We start from the raw sequence: 7,586 nt of genomic DNA, 5'->3' as shown, positions 1-7,586 counted from the left end.
AGTGCAGGCCAGAAGGAAGTGGCAAGAAATATTCAAAGTGATGAATACCAAGAACCTACAACCAAGACTACTTTATCCAGGAAAGCTATCATTCAGAATTGAAGGTCAGATAAAGAGCTTCACAGATAAGGAAAAGCTAAAGGAGTTCATCACCACCAAACCAGTAGTATATGAAATGCTGAAAGGTATCCTTTAAGAAGAGGAAGAAGAAAAGGTAAAGATACAAATTATGAACAACAATCATGCATCTATCAACAAGTGAATCTAAGAAGCAAGTGAATAAATAATCTGGTGATCATAATAGAATCAAGGACATAGAAAGGGAATGGACTGACTATTCTTGGGGGGGAAAGGGGTGTGGGAGATTCGGGAAGAGACTGGACAAAAATCATGCACCTATGGATGAGGACAGTGGGTGAGGAGTGAGGGCGGAGGGTGGGGTGGGAACTGGGTGGAGGGGAGTTATGTTGGGAAAAAAGAGTAACTAATGTAATAATCTGAACAATAAAGATTTAATTTTTTTAAAAAAAGAAACTGACTATGCTAGCCTTATATGTTAGTGAATGAGACAACTGATCATACTATATGGCATAATTTGAGGTTCATACTAAAAACAAGCTACCTAAGTTTTAACACTGTCAGGTCATTTGCTACCCTAGCCCACACACTGTTAATCTGAGGGTTAAGGAGGTACAGGGAAATCAAATGTAGAGTGGCCAAACTGAAGAGACAGATGGTATCCTGAAATAGAAACTGCATGTGATTTACAATCTCAGCTCTGCCATTTCATGCTGTGTGTCCTTTGCCAAATCAGTCACCCTCTCTGAGCCTCATTTTCCCCATCTTTAAAATAAGTTTAACAATACTCACATCACAGGGCTGTGGCAAGGGCAAATGAGAGAATGTCAGAGAAAGCACAGTGCCGCCCACCTACCCCAATTACACTCTGAGCTCACCTTAGCCCACCTGAGGCTTCCCCTGGTGACTGAACAATGCCCAGGAGATTGCATCCCTCTCTGGGCTCTCCTCGCCTTCCTCCCAGCCCCAAGCATCTTACAGTTTGGAGTTCCCCCTTATTCTCAATATGCTTAAGTGAACATGTGCTTGCCATTCAGAACACAGGGAGGAAATGAATAAACATTGCTGAAAAGTGTAGGCGCAGGGAGGGAGAGGGAAATGCTGGTTCAGACCGCTGTTGCCAGCCATCACCCTATGCACATTCTGGTGTCTTGGGAAGCCTCCGACCAGCTGTACGGTCTGGGGAGCCTTGACACTTTGCCTCCTCACACCCTCTCCTGAGCCACTGATGAAGGGTCGTGGCCTCGGGCTCCCAACCTGGTGTGCAGTCACAGGAATGCAGGGTGGGACAGCCCAGAAGTTAAGTGTACCTGCCAGCTCATCAAACACCATTATGGCTTGGCCACCTCGTATATGAACTAGGGGTAGGAAAACTACTTCGGGGGGGTGACCAGGCCAGCAGGGGAGGCAGTTGGGGGTGACCAGGCTGGCAGGGGGGCAGTAAGGGGTGACCAGGCCAGTGGGGGGGACAGTTAGGGGTGATCAGAGAGGCACGCAGAGGCAGTGAGGGGCAATCAGGCCAGCGGGGGGTGGGGTGGGGTGGGCAGTTAGGGGTGACCAGGCAGGCAGGCAGGTGAGCAATTAGGAGCCAGTGGTTTAGGATTGTGAGAGGGATGTCTGACTGCTGGTTTAGGCCCGATCTCAGCAGTCAACATCTCCCGAGGGGTCTCGGATTGGAGAGGGTGCAGGCTGGGCTGAGGGGACCTCCCTCCAATGCACAAATTTCATGCACTGGGCCTCTAGTTGTTAATATTTGTTACAGGCTGGATGTTTGTGTCCCTCCCAAATTCAAATGTTGAAATCCTAACCCCAATGTGATGAATGGTACTAGGAAGTGGGGCATTCGGGAAGTGATTGGTCATGAGGGTAGAGCCCTCATGAATGGGATTAATGACCTTATAAAAGAGACCCTGAGATCCCTGGGGGGCTCAGTTTGTTGGAGCATCGTCTGATGTGCCCAGGTTGCAGGTTTAGTCCCCAGTTGGGCACATATGGGAGGTAACTGATTGATGTTTCTCTCTCACATTGATGTTTCTTTCTTTCTCTCTTTCTTTCTCTCCCTCTCTTTCTAAAGATCAATAAATGTATATCCTTGGGTAAGGATTAAAAAATACATATATATTTTATAACTTTTAGAAAATATACAAAAAGAATATTAAAAATAAAAATCAATCTCAATCTTCTGACCTAAAAATTAACCTGGTTAATATTTTTATATATTTCCCTAATTTTCCCTGGTGCTTTTTCATGGTTGTGATTATAGTTATTATTTTATAACATAGTTTTTCTTGGTTTGAGTTTCCTAGCAACAAATCCTGAACTATACATTCAAGAGCACATAACTTATTTTGAAGGTGACCCCAGGAAATACCAGTAGGAAAGCAGGGAAGAGATACAGGAAAGAGCAATGTTCTAGTCACTATTGCTGTGGAACAAGTAACTCCTTGGTTGTATAAAACAGGACCTTTATATTTTGCATACAATTTTATGAATCAAGAATTTGGAAAGAGCTCAAATGTGAAATGTCCTCTGAGCCTTCAGGCAGGTGAAGGCTCTCTGGGCTGCATGTCCCAGATGGCCCACTTCCATGCCGGCAGTTAGTGCTGAGGGTCTGCAGGGAGCTCAGTTGGGTCTATGGACCAGAGCATCTGCATGTGGGCTCCCCCGCACAGCAGCCTGGGTGTAGTCAGGCTTCTTACCTGGTGACTGGTTTCCCTAAGAGTGAGTGTCTGAGAGAATCAGTGGAAGCTGATGGCCTGTTATAGTCTAGCTTTGGAAATCTTATGGTGTCAATACTGCCATACTATTTTCATCAAGGCCATCACAAGCCCATAAGGGGAGAGGACATTGATCCTACCACTTAATGGGAGGAATGCCAAAGACTTTGGGGCCTTTAAAAAAATCATTACAGGAAGGAAGCCAATAAATGTATAATTAATCCAGTTGGCACCATGTTGCAACTGGAGCTGAGTTCTGCTGGAGAACTTTTAGAAACAGTGTAGAAAACATCTCACAATCGTCCCCAAGGAGGGCTGAGGAAGCTAAAGTATTTGACCATAAACTTTCCGTCTGTAGTGGTTTGGGCTGGGAAGTTTGAGGAGGAAGGACTAATTCCCCTGGGATTTGATGGGCATTCCCCTAGCACTGACTTCTAGCACGCCTCCTGGCCAGAGAGCCTCAGGCAGGGAGCTCCATGTGGTCACAGCAAACAGCCTTTCGGGAACAGAGATCTGCACAGAGATGCATGCCAAGGGGTTCTAGGATGCTGCCGACAGTCTCTCCTACAGCGTATCTGAGGCGTTTTTCCTTGCCAGTGAATATTCCCTGTGACAACTTTTAATGGCTACACAGGTATTTTGTTGTTTAACATCTCTGTGCATAGAACTGAGTGATAGGGGGAAAATCACGTCACCATGTCCATTAAAGCCACTACATTTTCTCTAACTTTAGACCACCAATTATTCATGTTTCTAATTTTCCTCAGTTTGCTCCCTTGCTTTACACCAAACTTTCACCTCTTCCTATGATCCCTTTCCAGTTGCACCCCTTTTACTCTAGGCAGATAAACTATTCTGTTTCAGTGACAAAATAGAAGAAATCAGATCATCAACCTCAACGATGTCCTTTCCTACCTACCCATTTTTCTACATCCAATCCCTTTCTCATTCCTTTTCTTCTAACCTCAGAAGGTAAGGAGTCCCTCCTTCAGTTCTAGACCAACCCTCATCCTCACTTCCTCTACATGAATCCCTGCCCCAACCCCACCTGAGTTCTTCCTGCCTCCTCCTATCCTACCTTCTTACTTCTCCTCTCTCTACCCTTTCTTTTCAACCTCTCACCCACTCTTTGTTCCTCCTCTCTTCCCTATTAACATGTCCAAGGATTTCTTCAGGCTAAAATCACACGTCCTTACCCCCTTAGCAATTGTATAATTTATCTCCTTACTTCCCATTCATCCCAGGATGCACTGCATTTGAGCTTCTGCCTCTGCTGGTCTTCTGCACTTGCCATGGTCACCCACCAACAGCCAGTGGCCCACTCTGGAGGGTAAGTCCTCATTCCTGGTTCTTAGCCCCCTGCTACTGATGAGTCACTGGGAGCCTTCCTCCTCTTGCTGAAAGCTCTGTCCTCTTGGCCTCCATGACTCTGACTCTGCACTCTCCTGGTCAACACACCCTAAGAACATTCTTCTTCCTTTTGCTGGCCACCCTTCCTTTGGCTAGTCTAAAATGTTGCTGCTCCCTGTCCCGTACTTGCTTTTTGTCTATAGTATCTCCTGACGTGATCTTATCCTCTTTCATGTTCCCAATGATAAGGCTACAATCTCTTGTCTAAAACCCTTGGGGCCAGAGCCTCACCGCTGCTGGCCTGCCTCAGCACCCCACCATACCAAGGAGCCAGTCCGGGAACCCCACACTGGTGGGCATCGAGCAGGAGCCCCCCAACAAGCTCTAGCCAGGCGCCTCAATGCCGGAGCAGAGCAGGGTTCCAAGCCTGAGGAAGACATAATCTTGCGCCTGCCTGCCCACTTCACTCTCTGGCCCTGCTGGTCTCTCGGGATTGGGGACACTGGCCTTTACTGCTCAGCTAAGTGTTCCGAGGACTCTCCTTTCTCTAGCCCCGTCCTGCGGAGTGAACCCAGGGTGTTGTGACACCTGAAGGGAGTGACGAGCAGGTGGTCAGGGCACCTGAGCAAGAGCCCTCAGGGGCCTCAGGCGGAAGAGTGAAACCGGAACCATCAGGGAACACGGGTGAATTTTGGCACAAACTGGGCTGCTGTGTGGTAGAGAAACCCCAGCCGAAGAAGAAGAAGAGACGGATCAATCGGACCATGATCGGGGAACCAAAGAATTTTGTCCACCTGACTCACATTGGCTCTGGGGAGATGGGGGCCGGAGATGGACTTGCCATGACAGGTGCTGTTCAGGAGCAGATGAGATCCAAGGGAACCCGAGACAGGCCATGGAGCAATTCTAGGGGCTTGTAGCTCCAACAGGAGTGTTTCTGCTGTCTGAAGTCTCCACTCTGTGCCCAGCCCAGAAGAGATGCTGCCTCCACCAGATCCTCCGAGAATCAGTGTCCTCAAGGCCCCTTTTTTCCTTCTCCACCTGATGTGCCTCAAAAGGCTTGAGGGCTGGACTCCCTCTACTTCCTTTGGCGTAGCCCCTCCTGGAGATGGGGTCAAGGCAGCAAAACTGACCAAGCAGCTACTGGCTGGCCAGAAAAGCTCAGCTGCATACTCTCAGATCTGAAACAGGAGTTTCTGGAAACCTGGAATGAGTTCCCTCCTCCTGAATGACAGTCTGGGTGCCACCAGTTTTTAAACTATTCGCCTGGAACTCCTTGAATGGCAGGTGGGTGAGGTGACCAGGCTGAAGCTGGCTTTGCTGTGAAGCTCCCTACCTCTCTGCCCTTCTCCTTCCTTCTGGAATGATCTGAAGCAGATGTCAAGCAGGGGCTGGGAGGGTGACCACTGCCTAGTCTACTCTCTTTAAATCTCAGAACTTAAGCTCACAGGTCTTCAATATCTCTCTGCTAATGTCAGCGTCTTTCTCTAGTTAGGCGTCTAACCCTGTTTCTGTAGCATTGCTAGCTCCCCAATATCTTTCCTTTTTAAAAATTAATTAAAATTAAATTTAATATTCATTCCCTTAATTATCCCCACCCTGCTACTACCTCCGTCCTTACCCTCAATCCTGTCAGAAACCTTATTGTTTCCCATTGAATACGACTTAAGGTAAGAAACGGATCTTACCCTGATGACATTCCCGTTAGGTCTTGGGGACCTGGCCTGCCCTCTGCTAACCTCCCTGCTGGCCCAGGTAAGAGGGGGAAGAGAAGGAAAAGGAGGAAGAGAGCTGGAGAGAAATCCAGATGGTAGCGCAACTAGGAGTTATATCTCAGGTGGACTTCCTTCCTGACCATGGAGGATGGAAGGTGGGGAGATAAATTGAAAACAATCATCTGGGAGTTTAGGAATCTTACAATCCTCACAACCTGGGAGCAGGGAGACAGAGAGCAAGTTTTCTCAGTCTGGACACTTTTGACATTTGGGGCTAGAAAATTCTTAGTACTGGGGGACTGTCCTGTGTGTTATAGGATGTTTATCAGTCAGTGTCCCCGGCCCACCCTAGTTATCACACCCCAAAATGTCTCCAGACATTGCCAAGTGCTTCTCAGGGGGGCAAAAGCCCCCCAAACTGAGAGCCAGTGCTCTGGAATCAACAAAGTTTTTTCTTAAGTGATTTTTATCCCCCACCACACTCCCATCCCATTGTTCGTCCTAAGCCTGAGCCTTGATGAACTAGCCCCCCTGTAAAGTAGGCTTGATAATCTCCAAACAATTCTTTATTCATTGTGTTGCTTGTGCTTGCATGGGTTGCTTGCTTCTCCCTTCTTGCTCGGTGGAGGAGGGGTTCCTGCAGTGGTGGGATTGGGGAAGGGAGGGAGAGAAAAGCAGTAGAGCCATAGACACCCCAGTGCTGTTCTCCCTGAATTTGAAGCTCTATTTCTGTGCCCTAGTCCTGAAACCAGACACAAATAAGACTCAGGGAGTTTTGTCTGAAGAACTCCCCACCTGGCCGAAGAGTCTGCTTTGGGTGGGAAAGTAATGGAGGAGCAGGGTCTTCAGGCACTTTCCGTTTTCTCAGGTGTGTTTTGTCCTGCCCCCTTCCTTGCAGGGAGATTAGGAGGCAGAACAGGACAGATGAGCTTCCGCCTGCTCTGTGTCCAGAACGCAGGGATCTCTCAGTAGCTCAGTAACAGGAAGCATGATGGTGGTGGAGGATGTGGGAATGAGGATCCACTCTGCTGATTCCTCCACCTATGAAGTTTGCCCCCACCTACAGCGACTGAGGTTCTAAGTTTTTCAAGTTTCAGTGTATTTCCTAAAGTGTTCTAGGGTCTAGTATTGCTCATAGAGATAGCATTCCAAATCTACTCTGTGTCAGTCAAGCTAGTTGCTCTGAAAGTAATTCATCTTGTTGCCCCAAAGTAGCTCAATCACATGAGGGTTTTATTAGATCTAAAGGGTTGACAGGATAAGGTAGAAAGAGGGCGCTCCAGGAATCTCGTCACCCTGATCTTTAGCCTATTTCTTATGCCAATTCTTTGGACACAATCTTTTATTTTGTCCTCTCTCCTTTAGCTACCTTCTCTTATGTGTGTGCTACCATCACTTTAACAATATCTAGAGTGACGGGAATAAGTTTGAGAGTTATAATTTATATTGAAAAATTGTTGGACTTCTAAATATACTTTTCAAATAAAAAGTTTAAGGAAAAAGCCTATGTAATACAATAGAAACATGTAAATTGACTGCCCCTCCGCTATGCTCACCAGCCAATCAGGAGTGAGTATGCAAATTAACCCAACAAATATTGCGGGTTAATTTGCATACACAGGCACCAGGTGGAGAGCAGCTCCCTAGGTCACTTCCCCCAAGCCGCTGGGTGGAGAGCAGAGCGGGAGAGCCAGAGGCTTGGGGGGATGTGGCTCCCACAGGCACT

At 47.5% G+C, this 7,586-nt stretch overlaps 1 pseudogene; it reads left to right on the top strand.

Moving 5' to 3' along the window:
• Positions 1–2,643: 2,643 nt before the first annotated feature.
• Positions 2,644–5,286, top strand: LOC102760865 (annotated as a pseudogene).
• Positions 5,287–7,586: the final 2,300 nt, after the last annotated feature.

Source organism: Myotis davidii, unplaced genomic scaffold (genome assembly GCF_000327345.1).
Source record: "Myotis davidii unplaced genomic scaffold, ASM32734v1 scaffold252, whole genome shotgun sequence".
In the NCBI taxonomy this organism is placed as follows: Eukaryota; Metazoa; Chordata; class Mammalia; order Chiroptera; family Vespertilionidae; genus Myotis; species Myotis davidii.
This window is presented reverse-complemented; position numbering and strand designations above follow the sequence as displayed.